Source organism: Orcinus orca, chromosome 14, assembly GCF_937001465.1.
Source record: "Orcinus orca chromosome 14, mOrcOrc1.1, whole genome shotgun sequence".
Lineage (NCBI taxonomy): Eukaryota > Metazoa > Chordata > Mammalia > Artiodactyla > Delphinidae > Orcinus > Orcinus orca.
In genome coordinates this window covers 47,972,994-47,998,683 of record NC_064572.1, presented here as the reverse complement: position 1 = coordinate 47,998,683, position 25,690 = coordinate 47,972,994, and the positions used below count along the sequence as shown (strand labels likewise).

The 25,690-nt window shown below is 34.7% G+C and overlaps 1 long non-coding RNA gene across 2 annotated transcripts in view; it reads left to right on the top strand.

Annotated features, from left to right (window-relative positions):
• Positions 1-25,690, top strand: part of LOC125960950 (uncharacterized) — a 69,769-nt gene that overhangs the window by 24,309 nt on the left and 19,770 nt on the right. Inside the window, exon 3 of one of the 2 annotated variants that reach the window (XR_007471146.1) lies at positions 21,488-22,277. The exons of the other annotated variant lie outside the window; for it this stretch is intronic. This is a non-coding gene — a long non-coding RNA (uncharacterized LOC125960950). Of the gene's footprint in view, positions 1-21,487; positions 22,278-25,690 lie in introns of those variants that run through there. 2 annotated transcript variants of the gene reach the window in all.

The window sequence follows — 25,690 nt, the reverse complement described above, 5'->3', positions numbered from 1 at the left end:
CTCCCTCCCTCCCACCCTCCCTATCCCACCCCTCCAGGCGGTCACAAAGCACGGAGCTGATCTCCCCGTGCTATGCGGCTGCTTCCCACTAGCTATCTACCTTACATTTGGTAGTGTATATATGTCCATGCCTCTCTCTCGCTTTGTCACACCTTACCCTTCCCCCTCCCCATATCCGCAAGTCCATTCTCTAGTAGGTCTGTGTCTTTATTCCTGTCTTACCCCTAGGTTCTTTATGACATTTTTTTTTCTTAAATTCCATATATATGTGTTAGCATACGGTATTTGTCTCTCTCTTTCTTTTACATTTGTCCTGTCCATGTCTCCCTCTAGAATGTGAGGTAAATCCTATGAAGGCAGATTACCTTGTCTTTTTTGCTCACCACTGTATACCTAATATCTAGTACACTTCCTGGAACATGAAAAATACTAAGTAAATTTGTGCTAATTAAATAAATGAATGCATAAATGAATTAAATGGAAAAATGTGAAACAGTTTTGTGAGTATTGGGCTAATTAATTAACATTTGAGCTTCAGGTTTCTCATCTGTAAAAAGAAGAAATTATGACTTTTTTGATATTTAATGAGCTTTTGTGATGATCAGCTGGGGAAATGAATGAGAAAGTGTTTTTAAACCTCTAAACTCCATGGAAATATTGAGCATTTTTCAAATTTGGTTACATCTACCAGGTTATTAAATCCAGACTGTAAGCAGTGCAGTTTTAATAACTAAACATCACTTTCCCTCTATTTTTTAGTCTGTGATTTTCTCTAACTGAGTTAACAGAATTTCACTCTCTGCTCACACTTTCTCCTCTAATTTTCCTAACGTTTCATAGTACAGGGGGTGGCTAAGAGTTCAGTTACTTTCTTAGAGGAAACTGTAGCTCATAGAAGTTGCAGCCTGATCAAAATTTCCTGTTTTTAATAAATGACAGACAGAATCTCATCCCACATGCCATGACTCCAAGTCCTTCTGTTAAATCATAGTGGAAGACACAGCAAACGGGAGGGCTAGTCATATTTCTTGAAAACACATTACATTGTCTTCTATATTTCTGGGAAAAAAATAAAATTAGATTTAAACAGTCAGGTCCATTTTTTTTTTGGCAAGAACATTTCTTAGGTGGTGGACGTTTCTATCAGGAGATACATGGTGTCTGGTTGTCTTTATGAGGTATTAACAGCCATTGATGATCTTCTCTAGGAGCCATTACATTGTTAGAAGTTGGATAATAATGGTATTCTATTTCTATCATTTCTTAATTTAATAAGTAATTGGCATAGTTTTATAAAAATAACTTTCCTATCAGTTATTTATTTGCACTGAGGAACACTTTTTATCCTAAGGAAAGATAAACTCTTGATTCTTTCCCTTTGTAACTCAGTTTTTAACACAATAAGTTAACTATCGTTCTCTAATGGTGACTAATGAGCTTTTCTATTTCATTTTGATCTGTTTCTTTAATTTGTTGGTTTTGTTTCGATATCATCATGTACACATAGATTTAAATACGTTTGATGAATTTTAGTTATTGCCATTATCATTCTAATTGATGGTCTAATTGTCTCAATTGTATCCTAGGAGAGGCTCTTCAAATTGGTCTCTGAAACTTTTTTGACATGACCCTAGTAACCTTTGATATCATTTTGGTTATCTGGTTTTACAAGATGTTGTAGGAACATCTTGTACATGTTCTGACCCACACCTAAATCAACCAATTCTTCAGGGATACTTGATTTATTCCTTTTGGTAGAAAATTCTATTCAGGTACAATCTATTCAGATACAACAGTGAGAAAGATATTTATATTCCGATTGCAGGACAATAAATATATATGGCTCATTTAAAAAATAATTTTAGTAGGAAAAGAATACATGTTATTGATTTTACATTGTATTGTCTGCTTTTAGGCATTAGCTAATATATTTCTTAGAACAGTTTTCTGAAGTAAGCATTGTCAAACTCATCTTACAGATGAAGGAATTGGGGCTCAGAGAAGTGAATTGTTCCAAGTTGACAAAACTAATAATTGGTCAGCTTGATTCTCTAATGCTAGCATGACTCCAAAGCTCATTCTTTAACTTTATTGTACATTGCCTTTTATTCAGTCCCCTGTACTTTCTCTTCCATGCTTATCACTTCTACATAAAGTTTTTTTTTCCTTTGGTTAACTTTCATTTATATTGATAGGAGCTCCAAACATTTTTTTCCCCTTAACATTACTTTTAGGTGGACAGATACTGGAAAGGAATCTGGAAAAACCTGAGGTGAAGGGCAAGAGATAAAACATTCTTCTTTTAAAAATTTTTGCTTTTTCAAAATGAACTTCTGTAAGGGATTTTATTTTATCTTCATAGTAAACTGCTCTTTCCAGAGAATTACTAAATTGAGAACATTTAAAACAACTGTATTGCAAGACTTAGCAACTCAATATAAAATATGTGGCATAGACACCAAATATATGGTAATTATTAGAATTATATTTAATTCTTGAGTCTGCTGAAAAATGGTTTTCAAGTTTCCACTTTCAAATATTTCCCATTGCACAGAATGCTAAAAGTATTTTTCTTTGTAAGTTACCATCTGTTAAAAATGAGTTAATTAAAATTATATTTTTATCATTTACTCACAAAATAAGGTATATTTTAAATAAGCAAATAAGCAATCAATGGCTACAATGAATTTAACAAAGCTTTTGCTTGTTCATTCCTAGGTATAAAATCCTATTATATGAAGGTCAAAAAGCACATTTGGAAAGTACAAATACCAAATATAAGGCTGGGCAGTTGAAAATTAAAACCATATGCAATGCCCAGTATGACATTTTAGATGTTAAATATAATACAGTTCATTTCAGATTGGATGGCCAATGTCAATCTAGAACACTGTTTGATCTGCAATTTATATTGAGATGAAGCAGAGAGAATTTTTCTGCCTCAGCTTCTTGTCTTTTAACACAATGTTTCACAGATGTCTGACCTTTGGGTTTTAATGTGATAATGCGGCTTCCCCTGAACAAAGGCCTGAAAGCTGATTGTCAGACAGAAGTTGTTTTTCAAAGAAGAATGAACCCAAATTGTATACAAAAATGATACCATGCATTTTCTAAATTCCTACACATAACAATTATGGTTGTTCCCAGGGGTATTTTAAGAATAGTAGGTAAATATAAAATATTAAAGAAGTAATTAATTTTTTGAAGTTTAGTCACTTGAGAAAATGTTTAATTCTCCTTGGGAAGCACATTCATTATCACAGTTGTCACTTTTTCTTTAAGTTTTATTGTATATATTGTCAAATGGGCTCATGGCTCTTTTATTGTCATTGTAATTTCTATTCAGCATCATTTAATCTGCACATTGAAATGTTACTAGTTGTTTTCACATTCTCATGTGCATCCTCTAACTCTCTACTAGAGGCTACATGCTGAGATTCAATATCTCTCCTATCCATTTCCTCATAGATTTTCAAATGATGAAAATAGGAAGATGGATAAAAGCCGTTTTCTATTATTTGAAAGCTTTTTATTAATTAACTGATATCTTCATACATGAGTGAGAGGTTTTGGGTTTTAAAACCTTAAGTAATTTTTTATTGTTGGTGATGATATATTTGAAACCCTGTGGTATTACTTTTTGAGTAATATCTATTATCTATTCTTTCTTCTGCGTAATTACTGATGGTAGGTAAAACTTCATCTTCATACTAGCTCTAACCCTGTGTAATCATTATTCGACACAAGTAGAAGTTCTGCCCTTGCTGTTTGTGTGGCCTGCGTTATTTTATGTGCAGTTTCTTCTAACCACATTGTTGGCTGTTCTTTAATCCCTTTCTTACTTATTCAGATGCATTTTGTCTTGGAAGTAACAAATGTTTCCTTACCCACAGAGGCTTCTTCTTTTTCTTTATACTCAGTAGCAATTATAAAATTCAAAATCCAAGCATCATCCAAGGGTGAGCAGATGATAACAATTTTTCATTCTCGCTGCAGCCAAATGCTCCCTGTAGAATCCTCCTAGAAGCCCGTTACCTGCCTCAGTTCTCCAAGTTACCTGACTCAGCTACCATTTCCCAACGTCTTTCCTTGACCTTGGACTGACTGCCTCCTGTATGCATGCCTTCTGTCTCCTTGATCCCTCACTGGCTTCAGGGCTCTTTCCTCCTATCTGCTATCTTGATGCTACACATCCCTGCTGCTGTGTACAACTTGATGATCCACAAGATGCTCCAACACTTCTGCCTGCATAAAATCCACTCCTTGTTTATGCTGACTTTAATGCTGCTCCCCTCTAGCTTTACTTTTAATAACTTTCTATCCCATTAAAACCCAAATGGTATGTAGTCACCAGCCATTCTGTTTCCTTATCACAAATACTCTTGACTAGTTTTTGTCCATAATTTACTTAAACATATAAATGAAAAAGTCCTTTTTCTTTTTAATATCTTTCTCTTTTGTATTCCTCAATCAAATTCAAGTTTCTATATTTTCATGTAATCATTTCTTATCCTTAATTTTCTATGCTAAATTATCATTATTTTTCTCTCACTGACTGATGATACACCACTTTTTTCTCATCAGCATTCATCCATCCTCTAACACTTCATCTCCATACTTCAAGTTGGTCACGTAATAACTAGATTCTTTTTTTGTTAAATTTTATTTATTATTTTGGTTGTGTTGGGTCTTCATTGCTGTGCGTGGGCTTTCTCTAGTTGTGGCAAGCAGGGGCTACTCTTTATTTTGGTACGTGGGCTTCTCATTGTGGTGGCTTCTCTTGTTGCAGAGCATGGGCTCTAGGCACGTGGGCTTCAGTAGTTGCGGCGCATGGGCTCAGTAGTTGCAGCATGGGCTCTAGTGCACACGGGCTTCAGTAGTTGTGGCTCTCGGGCTCTAGAGCACAGTCTCAGTAGTTGTGGCGCACGGGCTTAGTTACTCCAAGGCATGTGGGGTTTTCCTGGACCAGGGATCGAACCCATGTCCCTCGCATTGGCAGGCGGATTCTCAACCACTGCGGCACCAGGGTAGACCCCTAGATCCTTAGTGTAGTTTATATTCCAGTTATTTCATCTCCATTCCTTAATGTTATCTACGTGTCGCATTATTTCTCTCTGATCTTATCGTGTGTGTGTGTGTGTGTGTGTGTGTGTGTGTGTGTGTGTGTGTGTGTGTGTGCATGTGGGTGACAGATCCTTAGTATAGTTTTCTCTTCTGCAGTATAATTTATACTTTTATTCTTCTCTAAGGTTTTTCAAATTTTATATTAATTCTGGTTTTTAATGTGAAATCCTATGACCTCTTATTTTATAATCCATACTTTTTATGCAGACTGCAATTATTATATATCTTCAAAACATGATATAGGCACTTCTAAATTCGACAGACTTTATAAAACCAAGTCATGTGCTGGGGATGAAGATGCAAATAATGTTTATACGCCCTCAAGGAGCTCATGGTATATTAGGATTACACGAAAGTAAACAGGATATTTCTCTATACTTTGAGGAGAGTTAAGATAAAGGCATGCTTAGGATGCTGTGGGAAGCCAGAAGAGAAGAATTTAACTCAGTCAAGGTGGAAAGTACCTGCTTGATTCCCTAGTTTCTTGAGGCCAGAGACTGACTACCTTATTCATTGTTCTATACCCTGTCCCACCATTTCTCTGTACACACTGAAGGTACCTAAGAAATATTCAGTGCATGAATGAATAAATAAAATGACACATATGTGGATTTATGAAGCATGCTTAGTGCTTAGGATATACCCAACATTAACAAATCAGATATAAAAGGCACTGAGCATTAGGGGGAACTGCGGAGTTTTGACATAACAGGTTTGTAGATGCAGGCAGTTCATTCTAATGAGTTCAAAACCATAGGTGATCAGGTTCCACTAAATGATTTTAAGTAGGAAAGGGACATGGTCAGATACATATTTTAGGAAATAATTCTAACCTGTAATATGAAAGATGGATTTGGTTGGTAGAGAGAAGGTGTAGAGGAGGGAGTAAGGAAGGTATGGTGATCAGATGGACTGGACTCAATAGTATTGGGTTGGCCAAAAAGTTCGTTTGGTTTTAAGTAAAAATAAAAGGCATTTTTCATTTTCACGAAGAACTTTATTGAACAACGTATTCACTAACCAAACGAACTTTTTGGCCAGCCCAATAGCAAGTATCACCCTCATTCTGAGTGACACAATGAGCTAGCAGGGGGAGGGGAAGGAACGTTTAGATTTGTTGTCCCTCTAAATAACTTTATTTCTGAATCAAAGGGGGTTTGGCATATTGTCTGGGGAATATATCAGATGGAAATTCTGTTTCCTCATCCCTGTACAAAGTAGCCAGACTCTTCATATTTCCTTTTTATAACACACTTGTACAAGGAACAGTAGTCTGTGTTAGGGCTATATCTCCCTGAGATGTTTCTTCCCACTTTCAACTTGGGGAAAAGCTGAGATTTCTTCTTATTTCAGAGGGAACCATGACCAAATCCCCACTCATTGTCCATGGTGTCTCTTCCCTCTTTCTATACATCTATCTCACCATTATATTCATATCTCTTAATAGAATCCTTCTAATCAACATCAACTGCTAATTCAAAATGAGATGGACATTTTTGGAATTAATTATTCCAACTTAAATTCATATTTCAGATAATTGTTCTATGTATAGTTGTGGACAGCTACCAATTAAATGTATGTGTTTAACTGGCCTCTGATTTTTCCAGATATTTTACTGCTTAAACTTGGAGAGGGGTTAGAATATTATAGTATCCACTTACAACTCTTAATGGTGTGAACTCTAGGCTGCAGCTACTGTTTATGAGTATAATTCCTCTTCCCTTACCGTAGAGATTCTGAGAAGCTCATTTATTTCCTCCTTAAAACTGCAGCAAACAGAGTGGAGTATTCATCAAAAGGAAATACACAAATAAGTATATTTATTATTAAAAAAACTGATATTTGAACAATAATATTCAAGCAGACTGCAGGAAGTCGCTATTAACTTGTCAAGAAATCTCTTTTTACTGAAGAATACATTTATAGAGGAAAGTTAAATCAGTTTTATCATTCAGAATATATTTGGATGAGAGATCAATGTAAATTTTTGAATGAGTCATTTCCCCCTCCTCCAGAGAAGCTGAGACCAAAATTTTTATATTATTAACTTTTAAAGGAAAAAAAGGACGTTCTTGAGATGTGCTTCTAGGAAGATGGTGACAGAATTTCAGATATGTAGACATATAAATATTTGCTTTTATCTTATAGAAATTCCAGTAATGTTCTATTTCCAGCCCTTTGTAAATATGCAACCAGGTATTTCTCAGTGTTTTGTTTTGTTTTTTTTCAGTAAGAGAAAGCAAACAAGCTTAGTCTGATAGTAATGCATCTGTTTTCTAATCAAACAGAGAGAGAAAGTTGAAAGTGCTGATGGGTGTCACCTGTGAATGGTTATTATGATTCTATGATATGCTTACCTGAGGGGATAAACACAGATAATAATAATAAGGAGAGAAGCTACTGAGTTACAAATAGATTTCAGATTGAGATGCCACATAGAATGCATGCCACAAGCATTAGGACAGCAAAATAGATATACAAAGATGAAGCAACTGCCTCTGTACGGGGTACCTTTATGTTTGCTTTTCCGTGGGCAGTTTTCATTTACCTATGTTGTCTTGATGTTCTGACTAGCTAAGGATCTATTCCTCCCCCTTTCATTTTTAAGGAATCCCAATTTAGACAAGAACTTATATTTTTTAGCCCTAAAATTTGATAGCTAGGGTGAAAGGTAATTATTTTTAAAAAGTCTTTCTTTTTGACCTCTGATTCACACAAACTCTGGCTTTGATTACTCCCAAATATGGTACCCAAAATTGGTCTTTTTTTAATATTACTCTCAAAACAAGAAGGATAGTTTGAAAATAACAGATCGGACAGCAACGTGTTATTAATTTTCAAGATATAGAATGAAGTATAACCAAATTTTACTTCAAAGATTGTTTCCTTGGCCAACTCAAACTAGAAAATAATGTGGCTTTTTCCTCTGACTCTAGAAAAGAGAAAAAGACACAGAAGCTCTTTGCTAAAAAGACAGTTCACTAGACTTGTCAGCCCTATTCTCTCCTAAAATTTTCTCTAGTCATAATTACTATATTTTTTTTAAGTGTTAAACCAGCAGAAATGGTTTTCACCTCATTGTTCACGATTTCAGGTTTCTTTACTCTGACTCCGGTTACAAACCTTGCAAAGAGTACCAAAAAGGAACTTGCTAGTCAGAATTTCCTGTCCTTCCCTGAACTTCTGATTTTACTTCTTCAGTGTATCATGAATGACATCCTACCCCCAGGGTGTTAAAATATTTTAAAAAACTTAATACCTTCTGTTGCACTTTTTCTTGATCTTCTGGATTTTTAAGTCTTTATTTCAGGAAGTGATAACTACATAAACTTCAACCTTGATCATATTCAAGTATTTCTAAGCCTTTATTTCCAATATCCACAAACTCTTCCTCTACTTCAATGCCCAATAAGTACAAATCTACACTAGTAACTTGTTCTGCACTCATCCTGGTATATTATATTGATAGATGATGTAGGGCTTGGTAAATGGTTTTTGTATTTTCTGATTGGATTGATTCATTTCATCTGCTGCCAGATTTACCTGGAAATATATAGGCAAAAAATATTTATGCTAAGGAGAGTTCCATAAATACTTTGGCAATTATGTTTTCTATGTTTGCATGTTAATTTTTATGGGCTCAGTAAGTGTAGCTAATGGCTTTCTTTTTGAGGAGGGGAAGGTCCATGCTTTAATATGGAAATTTATACTTACATGAATGAATCAGAATATAATTTAAACGTTAAAAAGCCATGAAGAACCATCTGCTTACCCTTAATAACCCAAACATTTAATGAGATTTTTTAATATTCATATGTGCGTGTATGTGCATGTGTGTCGGTGCAGAAATAAGAGAAAGCCAACCCTGACCAAGCAGAAGTAAATATTTGGAAAGAAGTCGTGAGAAAAAAGTAAATCCATCCTATTATTTCCTTTTAGAGACGTGAAAATCTTCCCATTGCAATTATGTGGTTTTCTGTGCTCTCTTTCAGATAGCAAACAATGTTAATTATGTTTTGAGTCTTCGTTTGTGATTATGATCATTATGTTGTATGTCTAATGGAGGCAAGAGGGTAATAAAATCCAAGATCAGGAAAGATGTGTATTTGTATATGTGTATATGTATTTGTGTATATGTATGTATATATTTTGAAGTCTGAACATAAATGGTCAGTCTTTTCTCTGGGAAAGATACTTCTAGTACATGTACACATACATGTACACCTACATTTACAAGTCATCACAAAAGAAAAGTTAATATAACCATTCTAGAAATTATCGTTGTGATAATCCTACTTTTTATTTTTCAAAGTCTTTGCCTTGTCAAATCTAAACAGATTATGTTGTAAGAAGATATAATTTTTGGAAAATGGCAGAACTAGTAAAGAATATGATATAACATACAGCTGAATACAATATTTATACCAGTTGTAGTAATATGTAAACAAATTAATACTCTCTGAGATTCAGTGAAACAAAGGAAAATATATTAAGATAAACTATAAGTAAATGATTTTATAGCAGAGAGAATTCTTGGGAGATAAAAATTTCTATTAAATTAAAATTGCAAATTTTATTAAATTATCAGTTGAATTTGTCCTCTTGGGTGAAAGACTTAGATTTCTTTCTTTATTTTAACCCCACATCTAAGCCACATCTACACAAGAAAACTATATATGAACGTTTTTCTTTTTCCAAATATGCCAGTCTCCTTCCTACCTCAGTGTCTTTGCACATACTGCTATTTATCTGGAACACTATAAACCATTACAAGGCTGCCTTCTCTTCATCGTTGAGTTCAAATGATGCCTCTTCAAAAATAGGTCATTCCTAATTACTCTAAGTCATCATATCCATTCCCTGACTATCCTAGCTGAAATAGAGAATAACACTCATTACTAGCTTGTTGCTCTTATTTTATAGGTATATTTTAAAATGTGATATTGAGTGCATTTCACCTCAAACCGAAAAGGTTTATAATGTTGGCATGTTATAGAAGAAAAATTACTGACTTTGTAACCAGGCAGATCTTGTTTGCATTCTGGCTCTACCACTTACTAATTTTGTGATATAGGTAATTTATATCCTTCCTGAGTCTGTTTTTCATCTGCAATATGGGATAATCATTTCTACTTTGCAGGATTGTTATGAGGGTTAAATATAAATTACTTTCTGGTTCATAATGTTGGTACATGGTATTCAATGAATGATAGTTAATATTATGAATATGATTTTAACAGTAAGCCATAGGAATAAATAATGTAATACGGATTCTTAGAATTCATCAAAGCACGTTGTAAAAATGACTTAAAGAAACATCCACCATGGCAATGACTAAAACATTTTGAAAAGCTTTATTTTTCCATTGAGAACCATAGCCCAACAGTGTCTGCGCTTCTGTGTTCCTCTTGCCAGGAAGGATAATATCTGTGATACATTGACTAAGTCTAATGAAAACTTTTATTCTTAAGACACAAAATATTTCCTAACACAGCACATAAGGTCTTTGTGCTCACGTCAGCATTGGAGACAAACTTACAGGAAAGAAATAGAGAGATTGCTCATTCTTACAAAACCAAAAGACTAAAGTAAAAATGAAAATAAAAGTACATGGCAGAATTTTTTTTTTAAATCCCTGAACTGAAAAATATACCTATCAGGAAACATCTAGTCCATGAATTACAAATTTTTTAAAACAGTGTTTTTACATACAGACAGATCCATGCAGTTTGTCTGATGTTCCTCTGTGTTTGCTTTGTGGGGCTTAGTGCCATCCTTGGAGATATAGGCAAGAAAACTATTTCCTCTGTACACCAATAAGAGGAAAACAAACTGACCATTTCTCACACACACCTTGGGAGACTTCCCTCAATGGGCTTTCTGATCCATAAATCATGTCAAATATGCTTTCTTGTTATTTTTTGACACAATACTGTTCCTAAATGGTGGTACTCAGAAACTCCCAGAGACTCAGCTTTATCATAAATTCAATACATTCTTTTATTAAAACAGTGAAGCTATTTATCCCCAGTTATTAAGGCTATGTTTCATTTTATACATATATGTGGATACAATGGCCTTTTCCCTAGAACTACTTAAAAATAGGATTCCTTAAAAGTTCCTTATTTATATTTTCTATGCACCAAATGAGCAGATTATACGTCAGATGAGCCACATATGAGATGAGGAGCTGCAATTAGGAGGAGTTGAAAAAAAACTCTGAAATAAATCTTTAAGTAATGAGAGGAAAAGGTTACTTTAAAATTATCCAAAAAAGGGAATATCACTGTTTTGGTTATGTTTTAAAAATTAATAGCTTCAAACTGCATATATATATATATATATATATATATATATATATATATATATATATATATACACATATAACATTTAACTAGGAATACTTTTATCTATGTGTAGCCCAAGGCCAATTTTCTTCTCAATTTCTATGTGGTTTGTTTAGTATAGTATATATTTATTTTAATCTGAACCACTACAAGCTCAACTGCAGATATGGCTATGTTACCATTATCAGGTTTGTGAATCTCCCGATTATAACCTGCCAGCTGGTCTATCTGCATGGCTCTCTGGGAGGAAAATCTCGCTCTTTGCAGAACCAAACTTTTTCATTTTCAGATAGTTCTAAATATTTGAACATTCTTGCTGATTCAAGTCAAAATATACCTTACTATAAAATTTGTAATCTCTGGGTTTACATTTTAAACTATATGAGATTAGACCAAATCATTTCTCCACATGTTAGACTCTGCCAAATTTGATGCGATTTATTTGCCAAAATTATCCTACCTAACCATTTCTCCCCATTCTTTAGGGAAAAAACACCTCCAGCTTTTTTCAACCACACTTGGAAATATACTTTTGAACCTCTTTATCAATCTGATATCTTGTATTTGCACACCCTCTAGTTTCTTCCTATTAAAATATGTATGAAAACTATGCTTCTAGTGTGATCTAACTAGAGAAAAGCAGGGCTCTTACTATCTATCCAGACAGTAGACTTATAAGAGAAAATCATCATTTTCCTTGTAGCCAAATCGCTCTGCTAACTTGGTTTCAGGCAGGGCTAATAAACATTTACTGTAAAGGGGCAGAGAATAAATATTTTAGATTTTGTGGGCCAGATTGTCTCTTTTGCAGCTATTTAACTGTGCTGTTGCAACGAGAAAGCACTTGTAGACAGACAATAAATGAAAGGGTATATCCATACATCAATAAAACTTTATTTACAAAGTAAGGCTATAGGTTGGATTTGCTGTGCAGGCCATAATTTGCTGACCCTTGGTTTAAGGCCTAACTAGCTAAACACTGCTTGTTATAGTGACACCTGGCCTTTGAAACACATCATTCTCATCCTTGAATTGTAAATTATGTGTGAGCATATAATATTTAAGTATCTTCCCTATTCCATTTCATTTATTAAAACCTGATTGGTAATTGTGATTCACTAACATTTATTTAGGTTTTTATCTTATTATTTAGCCTATTAACTAGTACTCAGAGTTCTGTGTCATTCCACATATCTGTTCAGCAGATGAACAAATCAAGTCACAGATGAAATATTACCAGAACATGGACAAAAATGAGTTTTTCAGGTTAAAACTTTGTTATTTATTAGTAATTTATGAGTATATCTGCCATATAATAATTTATGAAATTATTCCATGACCTGGTCCATGTTGCTCCTTCTTGTCCAAAAGAATATAATAAGCTACATTGCCAAATAGTAAACTGTGACATTAGTGGGTATTTACTGTATTATTAGAGGGTCCTGATATCAGTCTGACTTAAAGAACTTAAACTGATACCTAGTGATTATTGTTTCTTCATCTAGCATTGTACTTTGAATAACCCATTCTAGAAAAAAATCATCTCTAGTAATTAATATTAGATTTACTGAGCTTTTTTTTTTTCTGCGGTACACGGGCCTCTCACTGTTGTGGCCTCTCCCGTTGCGGAGCACAGGCTCCAGACGTGCAGGCTCAGCCACTCCGCGGCATGTGGGATCTTCCCGGACCGGGGCACGAACCCGTGGCCCCTGTATCGGCGGGCGGACTCTCAACCACTGCACCACCAGGGAAGCCCTACTGAGCATTTTTTAAGGACAGTTTTCTAGTGGTGTTTTAGTAAATATTCAACAACCGGTTCTCTGAGAAAAAATGACATATTTTTAGCTTCCTAATTTCTGGGTGTTAACTACTTCCAGCATGTCCAGTTTTAGAACGTGACATCATTGAGTGTAGATTTGGGAAGAGGTGAGTACTACTTGTTCTTATAAGCAGTTCAAATTGGTTCAAACATAAACGCCATTAATATGGTTTCCTAACCTAACTTGGGTCCCTTCATCTGACTCGAAGCAGTCAATCTACTGACATCTGGCTGTGGTGAAGGAAAGTACAGCATTTATTGCAGGGTGCCAAGCTAGCAGAACAGCAGCCCATGCTCAAAAGATCTGAATTCCCTGATGGCTTTCAGGGAAGGGTTTTTAAAGACAGTATGAGGGGGGCTTCCCTGGTGGTACAGTGGTTAAGAATCTGCCTGCCAGTGCAGGGGACATGGGTTCAAGCCCTGGTCAGGGAAGATCCCACATGCCACAGAGCAGCTAAGCCCATGCGCCACAGCTACTGAGCTTGCTCTCTAGAGCCCACGAGCCACAACTACTGAAGCCCACATGCCTAGAGCCTGTGCTCCGCAACAAGAGACGCCACCGCAATGATAAGCCTGCGCACTGAAACAAAGAATAGCCCCCGCTCACCGCAACTACAGAAAGCCCGCACACAGCAGCAAAGACCCAATGCAACCAAAAATAAATAAATAAATTTATTAAAAAAAAAAAAAGACAGTGTGAGGGAGAGAGTTGCAAGGTGTGTGATCAGCTTGTGCACCATTCTCTGATTGGTTTATGGTGAGGTAACAGGGTGATGTTTCTGGAATCTCAGTTATTAGTTGGCTGGCTCCAACCAGTCTGGGGTCTATGTGCTGGTGGTCAGCATGCAGTTAACTTCTACCTGGTGGGGAATTTACTATCTGCAAAACAACTCAAGGATATGCCTCAAGATATTATCTATAGACCTTGAAGAGGAACTAGAAGTCCTTGACTTTGTTTTAAGGCTAAACTATTATTAGTTTGTCTTGCTTGACTGTTTTTCTTTGTTTTTGCATTTTCTCACTCCTCTGATTAAATTTGTTACTTGGAACTCAGAAGGCCAAAGCTTTTCTATGATCAAGAGAGGGGAGACATGGAGGGGAGTGGGGGTATGTTCCCAGGAAGGCTGTGCAGGGTTCTGCTCAGTTTCAATATCACCCCTTTCTAGCCATGGGACTCTCCTTCCTGATGCTTCTTGCATTAACCACAACATAAAAGAAAACTTACAATCCTTATTGTCAAGAAAAACTCAATTCATCTGGACTCTTGATATTATTTTAACGTCTGTCGTGTTACTTTATAATGATTTCTGAAGATATTTTCTCTTGTTTATATATTTTTGTTTTGTTATCCAACTTTATTAGTTTAGCTACACAGTCAGTTTTCCCATTGAATGAGAAATAAACTGACATTGTTAAATGCACACCCAGGGAAATTCTCTATGCTAGATGTTCATATTATATTCCTTTTAATCCTCTAAACAACCCTGTGAGGTCAGTATTATTATCTCTGAATTGTATCTAAAGAAACATATCTGTAGATTAATAAATTGCCTAGGTTCACACAGAGAATACATTGTGGCACTGAAATCTTATACAGACCTATATGACTTCATAGTCTGAAGTGGAAAAGACAAAGAATTCACCTTGGATATCAGGAGAAATGATGGGACAAGGTCAATACTGGATTTTATAGAGGTAAAAGACTTATTTGGGCAGCAAAATTGGAGGCGCTCAGGCAACATATATATTACCAAATATGTAGGAAAAGGTCTGTTATTGGTGGGTCATGGCTATATCACAAAAAATTTTAATTTCACATACACTATTAACACTAGACTACTTATTAAAATAGAAAGTGACTACATAGGGGACAGACAACAAAAGTAATAACACTGTGGCAAACAAAGAAATTAAGATGTAGCTATCTGTTCCCTTCTGCCCCTCTGCCCCAAGTATCCTACCCCAGAGGCTTAAGTGGACAAAGAGAAGAGGTTTGGGCTATCAAAATTTATAAGTTCAGAGGAATAGCCTTGCTGAACTGGGGCTCACACCCCTGAGTAAAGGATATGTTCCAACTGCTGCTTCTAAGTTGGTGCTGTAACGCTGGTTCAGGGGATGCTGAAAAAAGCAGTTAAGCTGAAATCAAGTACTGTTTCTAGGGCAAACAACTGCTCCTTGCCTTCCAGTGTTTCTCTAGTACCTCCCAATAGTGGAATACAATAGGAAGCCATTCAAAGGAGTCTAGAAAATGTAGCTTGTTGATCCCCATCACAGCATCACAATGAATTTGTTGCAGAGAAACATAACTAAATTACATGATTATTAGTAAATCAATGATCTTACCTAATTCTTTATCTGCATTGATTTCTTATAACATGGATATTTGTGATTATAGAACACTCAGTGTGTTTTTGTTTTCTTCTGTAGTGGCATTCCAGTGGTCCTTTGGGGAGCTACCTATTTCTTCGTCTTCTAGTTCACATGATCTGAGAGGGGTTGACCCAGTCACCACTTGTAGTAGTCAGAGTATGTCTCAGGCCTGTCCAAAAGAAGACACTCACTACCCCATTAACCATGGTTTATTTTGTAATGTGCTCATGTTCCATGCTAATCTAGTGAGAAACTTAACCAGAAATTTTGTTGAAATTATTGGATGAAACAAATGTTATTTTTTCTGCAGAAGTAGCTATACTACCAGGATGTAAGCTCACTGCTGCTGGTGGCCATCTTGTCTAGGGTACATTTCTTCAAGAAAGCCTGCAAGAAATGTACACATTATAAAGGAAAGTAGAACAAAATTATAACGAGAAGTTTCTTACAACCTAGAATAACTTGAGCCTGAAACTAGCTTTAAATCTAGACTTTTAATAATAATACTGTTAATAATAAATGACATTCATATGGCAAATACAATGTGCTAGGCACTATTCGATGTGCTTCATAAGACCAATGCATATAATAGTCACAAGGACTCTATGAGGAAATTATAATTAATATACAATTTTATATATAAGGAAACGAGGTAAAGAGTAGTTACCCAAAGTAACTTAGCTAGTAAATAACCTAACTCAAGAATATATGCTCTTATCCATGTCACTATGTAGTCTGATGTGCTTCAGTTATAAGAATCAATGCTTTACATTTTAGCTTATGGCCATTTGAATTTTTGTTTTATTTGTTTTGTTCTGGCCTGAAACTAAAATGTTCTGACTATTGATATCCCTCAGCAAAAGTAATCTTTCTTTTCTCTGAAATCAACATTTGATATGTATTTACTTATTTTATGGCCCTCCTTTGATTTCTTGAAATTTATTTATATGTGTATAAATATTCTTGCTGCTACTGGAATTTGCAGAAATTTCAGGGTATATTGTAAAACCTGTGTTATGGCCCACATCACATTGTAGCAATCAATGATACATTCAAGATTAAAGTCAAATCTCAGGAAAGCCACATATTTTAAATACTCAGTGATGTGAAATTGTATTGATTTGGTCCCAAGAGCTTATTTCTGAAGAAAGTGAATTTATTTTCTTTATGATAAGTTCTAGGAGTATTTGGTAAATCAGAATATTTCATTTCTATCAGTTGAGAAAATGGTTTCTTATATTTTGCTATTCCTAGCACATCATTTGTTTCCTCACACCAAGATAAGAAAGGTTGCAGCATGTGTTTATTTTGTTTTTGAGCATAATGGTTAATGGCTTTTTCTGCTCTCAGAATTTTTTAAGCCATTAATTTTATCTGAGCCCTTTTTGCAGTCCATACCTGCCTGCATACTAATTATGTAAATGTCTCTTACAACCACATCTCCTTACTAGCCCAAATCAGTTCATTCCTCCCCTATCACACTTATTCAGGCTCAGTGCCCTCTTCTATTAATTACCTCAGTGACAAGTTGACAAAATACAATGCTTTACTTCTATCATTTATTTCTCATGGTAAAGAAATGACACAGCGGATTTAGATCCTTATTTTAGCCATCAGTTAATCACGGGTATGTAGGCTCTAAAATAGTTCAGAGGTATTTATTGTTCAGCTTCTGTTGCATGCATGGATTCCATTAACAGAATGAATTCACAAGTATTCAGGTAAGATATATCCGGTACAAACTTAATTCTTTTCTGTTAAATTACATTGTATCTCAACTATAAAAGTTGATTAGGATTAAGTCAATACTTTCATAACAAAACTGCCTCTATAAATAGATGTGATATGATTACTAGGGTTGAAATTATTAAAATAGAAAAGAAGCTATAGCACTCTGAACTGTTCTCAAAAATTTATATATACCAATCCTATATTTCAATATGTAACTCATATATTTTATCTAACCTCTATTGTCCAGATTTTGTAAAGCAGCAACTAGAGACTGTCCTCTTCCCAGTTTTTCCCAGGGGATCTTGGGTTCTCAGTCAAAAAGTACTTTGACTTTCCTAGTATAGAGTGAAGACTGAATAAATACCTATACCTCTCTACCAAGATTCCACTAAAATGAGAATAAAGACATAAAAATTGTATAAATCTTCAATTAAGAAGAGAAGGAATGGAAGGCAAGCATCAATAAGCAAGATTTCAATAAATTTCTCATGGGCAGGAAGAAGAGTAATGGTAACCAATATAGTAGATCAGAGAAATGCTTATCCTAGAGTATGTGAAGAATAGGATATAATCAAGAAAGGGCAAGTCACTGTGGCAAAAACTCAGTCTCTTGGTGCTCAGACTAGCCAGACACTAAGTAGAGTAAGAATGAAACCTGGGGCTGCAAATATTGGGATTAACTTAATGACCATATATCATAGATCTGAAATAATTTATATATATACTTGTCCTCTAGAATTTCTGCATGCCTGGCCGGGTAAGAAGTACAAAGGCTTCTAATTTTGGCATTTGGTATTCCTCATCAGTAGCAAAGCTCACTCAGTGAAAAGCCCCATGCTGAACTCAGAGTTGTCAAACACATTTTTTTGCCCCTTGAAAAGAAGAAAAAATTGTATCAATAGAACTATATGTTCAGTTGAACTATATGTTCAATCCATAAAGCAAGAATTGGCTACTATGAAAAAAAACAAAACAAAAAACAGAAAACATGGAAGAAATCCCCCAGAATTAAAAATAAATGGCTGAAAAGATATTTTATTAGATTTTTTGAAAAATAATTTTGACAAACCATTGAAAATCATGAGAAAGAGAGAAATATGAGTGAAAGATCAATTCAAAGGGTCCAGTGTAATCTTAATAAATGTTTTATTTTAAAAAACAGAGCAAATAGAAGGAAAAATCAAAACAAAAATACATAAGAATTACAAAAACTAAAGTGCATGAGTGTTCAGAATAAACGTGTCCATCAATTTTACCTGACAAAAAAATTCATGAAATTGCAGACTATTAAATATTATAAAAAAGAAGACTCTAAATTCTTCCAAAGAACAAAGCAGGAACCCTTGCCTTGAGTAATGGTTGACTAAATTTATGTGGAGCAAACTTTTTATAAAAATAACCAAAGTAGTCTGAATAAATAAATTAAAATATACATATATTGTAAGACCTAAATGGATAGTAAGGAGTTAGACTGAATTTTAAAATAAATAAATCATACCAAATGGCAGATGACCAACAAAAATAGGTGAAACATGAATAGACATTTTACAAAAGAAGAACTCCAAATGGTAGTGCACATATGAAAAGTACTTCACTATATAAGTAATCAGGGAATTTAATATTATTATATGTCTGGTGATTTTTAAAATATGCCTGCAAATTCTTTTATATTCCTGCCCCTCAGTGGTAGGGATTTATAACTCTACTCTTCAATCTGGCCTGGTTTGTGACTACTGAAATAGAGTATGGCAAAAGTGATGCGATGTTTTCCAAAGGTAGATAATAAAATGCCAGGAAGTTTCCAGGTTGTTTGCTGGAACACTGGTTCTCAGAGCCTTTAACCTCCATAAAGAAGTTGGACTGCCCTGATACTGCCATGCTGTGTGGGATTCCAAAACACATACAGGAGAGACTACTTATATAGGTGCTTTGGCCAAGTCCCAACTGAGCCCAACATTTGTGTCATTTCAGCACAGATGCTTTACATGTAAGTGAAGAAGCTAACATATGATTCCAGCCCTAAGCTGGTTAACCTGCTCTGGGCTGGTTGAGTCTTTTCAGCTGAGTCTCCAGACATCATGGAGCAGAGACAAGACATCCCCTCTGTGCTCTGTCTAAATTCTTGAGCCACAGAGCCTTGAGCATAATAAAATACTTACTGCCTTATGACGCTAAACTTTGGGGTGCTTTGTTTTGCACTAATAAATAGAACAGAATTTGGTGCCTGGAAGCAACTTGCTGCCAAAACAAAACTTAAAATATGTAGTGTTGATTGTTGGACCAGGTATTGCTGGAAGCATATTGGACCTTATGGAGGCTGTTTGTAAGGGTTTGAGGAAAGTGGGAAATCACTATTGAATTTAGGGGAAAAGGGGACTCATTAAGTAGTGGAGGGCGTTGTCACTTGTGATGTAGAAAGTAAGAAAAGTACCTAATAAATTTGTTCACTGAGCTATTTCTGAGCACAATGTTGATGATGCCATACGGCTTATTCTGTTTTTCCTATAACAGCATAAAAGAAGAGAGAAATTAACTAATGAACAAAAGTTCATATTTTAAGTAGAATTTAGAGAAAATATATAAAGCACTCAGAATGGTCAGCCATTAAAGAGTTCTCAAAGTAAGAAAGGGCATTAGGATTCTTAATTGGCATTAATGAGAGGATTAAAGACTACATAGAGCTCACCAGTTGATTATAATTAATTTACTGAGTGGTAATCATTAATGTTAATACTCTGTTTCACATGATACTATATCTGGTTTTACCTACTATTTAAAAAAAATTCTTATGTTCCTTTTATACTTAGAAAATTTTTTCCCATGTAGAAAGCTGAAAACTATTATGCTTATTTTCTTTTCAATCTTAAGGTGTTCTAACATTCATTTGTTCCTCCATGTAGAATTAATTTTGGATTGAACTCTGATTTGGAATTTGTTTTCTTCTAGTCAAAATATTTTATTCTCTTGCATCTTTGATTATTGCTCTTGTTCCATTTTCATATACAGAACTTATCTATAGATGGGGGTCTCTTTTCTATTGTCTATATCCATGATTTTCATTAAACAGGAAGTAATAAAACATTCAATTTATTTTCTGTACTGATCATTATCACAATTTCTTCCTAATGAAATTGCCTGATTTAGTTATGTTAATGGGTTTTATATTACTTTATTTTTTTTACTCAGTTCCTTATCATCCCTTCTCTTCAGCCTGTTTTGAAATTACAAATAAGATGCTTTCTAAAATTTACTGTTTCCTATATTTCATTATTTCTAGACTATGAATTCTGTCTTTATTTTGAATGCTACACTAGATAGTTAAATAAACAGGGATTATAACCTAGCTGCCTTAAAAGAACCAGACAAGCAAGGAGTCAGGAGCATCAGTGTTAGTAGCTATGGGATTATTTCCAGAAGTCCAGGGAAAATAATACCTTTTTGTACTTTGATATGTTGAACATAAAGCAAAACAGTGAGGTATGCAAACCTCGGATAATTTTGGTATCAAATTGGAAATTATTTTCTGATTAAAAATGTTGGTCAGTAGATAAACGTCAATTTGAAAAGAGTAAAATAGGAATAATAAATGATTATGTTGATAGCCTACTTTATGTGAGCTAGACAAAGGGGATAGAATTGTGAACAAGATTTGTTCTTTGACTTCAAGGTTCATACTCCCTTTTTGGAGAAAATAGTCAATTAAATCAGCAAGTACAATGAAGAATAATAAATAACACCAAAATGATAATAACAGGATACTTAGGGGCCGTATGTGACAGACATTTAGTGCCATTTAAGTAGCATTAGGACAGATGTGAGCTCTGAGAGATATAGCATTCTGTCAATAGTGCTAGAATAGTCAACACCTTTATGACTGACTGATGAAAACACAAAAACATGCCTATCAAACTATGAGTAACTCAAAATTGAAAATTTCATTTTGTTAAATTAACACTTCAGTATGACATCACTACTTTAAAATAGATGGTCAAACACAAAATGAATTTGAACAGACAAAAATCAAAGAACTACATTCATATTTAAGAAAACTAAAGTAATTTAAAAGTGGACAGTGAAAATTTTGTTTAACAAGTAGAAACAGAAGAAGATGACAAGAAGAAGAGAAAGAGGAGGAGGACATTTGATGACGAACAGAAACATGCAGATAACTAGCATATATTGAATACTCAACCTCAATCAAGGTACTATATTAGGCATTTTTACTCATGCTATCTTTAATCTTCATATTACCACAAATGGTGCATATTCTTAATCAACATTTTATAGAATTAATTTCTCCATGGCCATTGTACTGATGGCAGTGAACCCAATATTTGAATCCAAAACTAATATTGAGGGGTCTAAATTGGTAGTACTGGTTTAGATGAAATTTATTATAATAAATATTTATTTTATAGTAAATTAAATATTTATTTTATAGTTTGGTTACATTTTAAATGTATAAATTGTATAAGGTGAAAGATACTGTAAGGAAAATGTTTATGTGTATTAATGCAATATGCTTAATTAATATAAATATAACAGGCATTAAGTAATATTTATCACAATCAAAACGGTATTGAGAAAAGCTGTCAAAATACAGAGAACAAGGCTGCCTATTACTAACGGATGAGTGAGCCAATGTACTTCAACTTGCAACAACTCAAGGAAAGGGCTAGGAGATGATTAAGAGCCTCTTGTGCACTGGAGAAAGCATGTGATCAAAAGGGACACTAATGTGTCTATAAAAGGAACTGTGGAGGACTTTCCTGTGGGTTACTTTTTAGGTACACTTCAAGAATGTTTCTCATTTAAGAATAGTGTCAATAAGTCAAGTGCTCAATGAGCCCAAATCCTACTGATTGGAATCACTGCATAAAAATATCCTTTGCTTAGAAATAGGGGTACTCATTCTCATGATGGCTTTTATCAGTTGGCTTTGATGCTACCAATTTGGCAGGCTTTAAGCTTGATTGTTTTTCCTGCCCCTAACTGGGACAAAGTGAGCTGACAGGGAATGAGACAACTGAGTGTTTGAAAGAACCGAAAGGAGTAAACCCCGAGAAAATGAGCCTTGGGAGTGAAAATTGTTTTTGAACATGTAGGACTGAGTATAGCATATGCATTTTTCTTCCTCCAGAAGGTTGAGCCAGACACAATGTGCAAGATTTCAACTAAGATGGGAAATAATTTTTGAATAATTGTAGGAGTTCAGTGATAGAAATGCTGCATTGAGAATTATGTTTTATCCATCACTGATGGAATTAAATTAAATTAAATGGTGCTTGGTCAGGAGTGCTTTGTAGAAAATTTCTCCCTAGAGAAAAGCATATATCAAATGATGTTAAAGTCCCTCTCAGCATTAAATTCTTTGATACTAACCATTATGAAAAAAGCAATAAACGGTTAAACAAATAATAATTAGATATTCAACAATGTGGATAGATAGAAAATTACCATTTAGTTAAATATGCTCTCTCTAATGAAATCCCTTTTTTTATACAAATATATTGCCAAGGGACCTTGTAACATTATTTGTAACAAAGATACAGATCCTCCTTTAGTTACGATTCAGTAGAGAACTATTAAGTAGAAAGAACTGAAGAGTGTGTCTGTAACTATAGGGATAATTGAGGAAAAGAAAAGATCAATATACAAGATGAAACAAATTACCAATCACCTCAGGAAAATATGTGCACAGGCAACAAAATTAATGGTTATTTATTAATTTAATTTAATTTAATTTTATTTTATTTTGTGGTATGCAGGCCTCTCACTGTTGTGGCCTCTCCCATTGTGGAGCACAGGCTCCGGATGCACAGGCTCAGCGGCCATGGCTCATGGGCCCAGCCGCTCCGCGGCATGTGGGATCTTCCCAGATCGGGGCATGAACCCATGTCCCCTGCATTGGCAGGCGGACTCTCAACCACTGAGCCACCAGGGAAGCCCTAATGGTTATTTATTAATAATTGCATTAAACAATTATTCTAGAGGTGTATTCCAACTTTAATGTATAAAATTAATTTAATATGGTCCCAACTCCCACTTCACAAAACATCTTTAACTTCTCTATATGAATCATATGGTTTCTATTAAATCTGTGTCTATTGTTGTTTATCATTCCAATAAATTGGGGCTTGTGATGGGGATATGAGTAGGTAGGGAATTCAGAATTAACTTGAGGCAACCTTAGTCATGATTATCAATGATGTTAAATAAGTTCAAAAACTGAAATACATGATATGTTCAAACAAATTCAAATTATAAGCTGTCTCTCTCTGGGAGCACTGAAACAGTGGTTGAAACTATTTCAAATTCACTTAATAAGCAATTTATTTAACACCATTTCTTTAATTTTACTAGGATATACATTCATGTGTAAAAGAGAATATAGTAAAAAAATAATCCTTCAGTGTTATTGGATTATTGTGAAAGATGTCTTATGTATATACTTAGAAATATAAAAAATAATTTTGATTTTTTTCAATTAAAATACTTTTGTGATAAGTGGAATTCTAAAATGACTTACAGTGACTTAGTCCCTTATATATTCCCCTCTCCTTGAAGGTGGGCAGAATATGGAATATGATTGAATATCATTCATATGATCATTTTATATTATAGGGTGATGGTTTGCAGATGTAATTAAGATTCCTGATCAGTTTGACTTTGAGTTAATTAAAAGAGAGAACATCCTGGGTGGGCCCCGCCTAATCAGGTGACACTCCCCTGCTGGCCTGGAAGAAGTGAATTGCCATGTTGTGAACTGCCTATGAAAGCCACATGGCAAGGAAATCTGGGTGGCTTCTAGAAATTGAGAGCTGACGACAAGAAATAGAATAGAACCCTTGGTCATATTCCATAAGGAAATGAAATCTGCCAACACCAGTGAATTTGAATGAGGACTTTGAGTCTCAGATAAAATTGTAGCCCCAGCCAATACCTTGATTTTAGGCTTGTGAGACCCTGAGAAGTTCATAACTATAATTTGAATTCTTTATCTTCTTAAAACTCTATTTTTCAGAGAGTAACTCTTTATATTCACTACTCTATTACTTGACGTATTAGTTATGAAGAAATCTTTTGATTCTTAACCATTAAAGATGAGAAAATCAGCCTTGCCACACAATCTTCCAACTTTCCCTTTGGCCTTTCAAAATAGGTGGTCAATGTCTTTTCTATGATAAGAGTTTATTTTTTTATATAGCTCTCACATTTGTTTTGGTCTTACTTCTACCATCAAATGTATTCACGGCTCACTCCTAATCCTTTAACTGTACATTTTCTAGTCACCTTTCAGTTAGGTGAATCTCTTCCAGCAGATTATTTAAGAAGGGCATGTGGTAATAATATTCTCACTGTTATTATATATAGTAAAATATTATTGACTTATTTGAAAAAGAGTTGGCTGTGTATAAACTTGTTGGCCTCAGTTTCTTTCCTAGGAAAGAGGGTATAGTGAAGTTTAGTAGAAAAACATGTAGTAAGCAAAATCATGAAGCTGTGTGGTATGGATGGTATGCTTAAGAACCAACATGCAACGTATAGAAGAGAGTCATGGAATACAGGTAGGAGTGTAGGAGGACAGGGGAAGTGGTATCGAGGACCTTTGTCAAAGTGATGGAAAACAAGAATAAAAATTCTAACTTAACTCAGAAAAACAAGGGAGGCTTTGAAGTTTTGTTAATAGGGGAAATGATTATAATAACCAACCGCCAAGATAGCCCACAGTGATTCCACTTACTGGTATTTGCACACTTTTGTAGTACCCTTCCACGTTGTATGAGTTTGTCTGTGTGACCAACAGAGTAAGTCAGATGGATGTACGCCACTTTGGATTAAGTTATAAAGCATACTGTGTTTTCCATCTTATTCTCTCTTTCTCTCTCTTTCTCTGTCTTCCTTTCCTATCATTCATTCTTGGGGAAGCCATTTCAGGAGTAGCTCTATAAAGATGATGAAGGACTGAAGCTTCCTGCCAATAACTACGTGAGTAAGCTTAGAAGGAGAACTTCCAGTCACAGTCAAATCTTCAGTTATTATAGCCCCACTGAACAGTTTGACTGCAGCCTCATGAGAGACCTTGAATATAACCACACAGCAAAAATCCTCACAGATACCTGACCTTCAGAAGATGTGTGAATAATAAATTTTTGTTGTGTTTAAAGTGAAGTTTGGGTACTATTACTTATGCAACAATAGATAACCTACTACAATTATGCATGGACTTTGTGACAATATTATTTATACAGCAGTAAAATTCTGAGCAAATTAGAAGAGAAAGATATAAGAGGTGAGA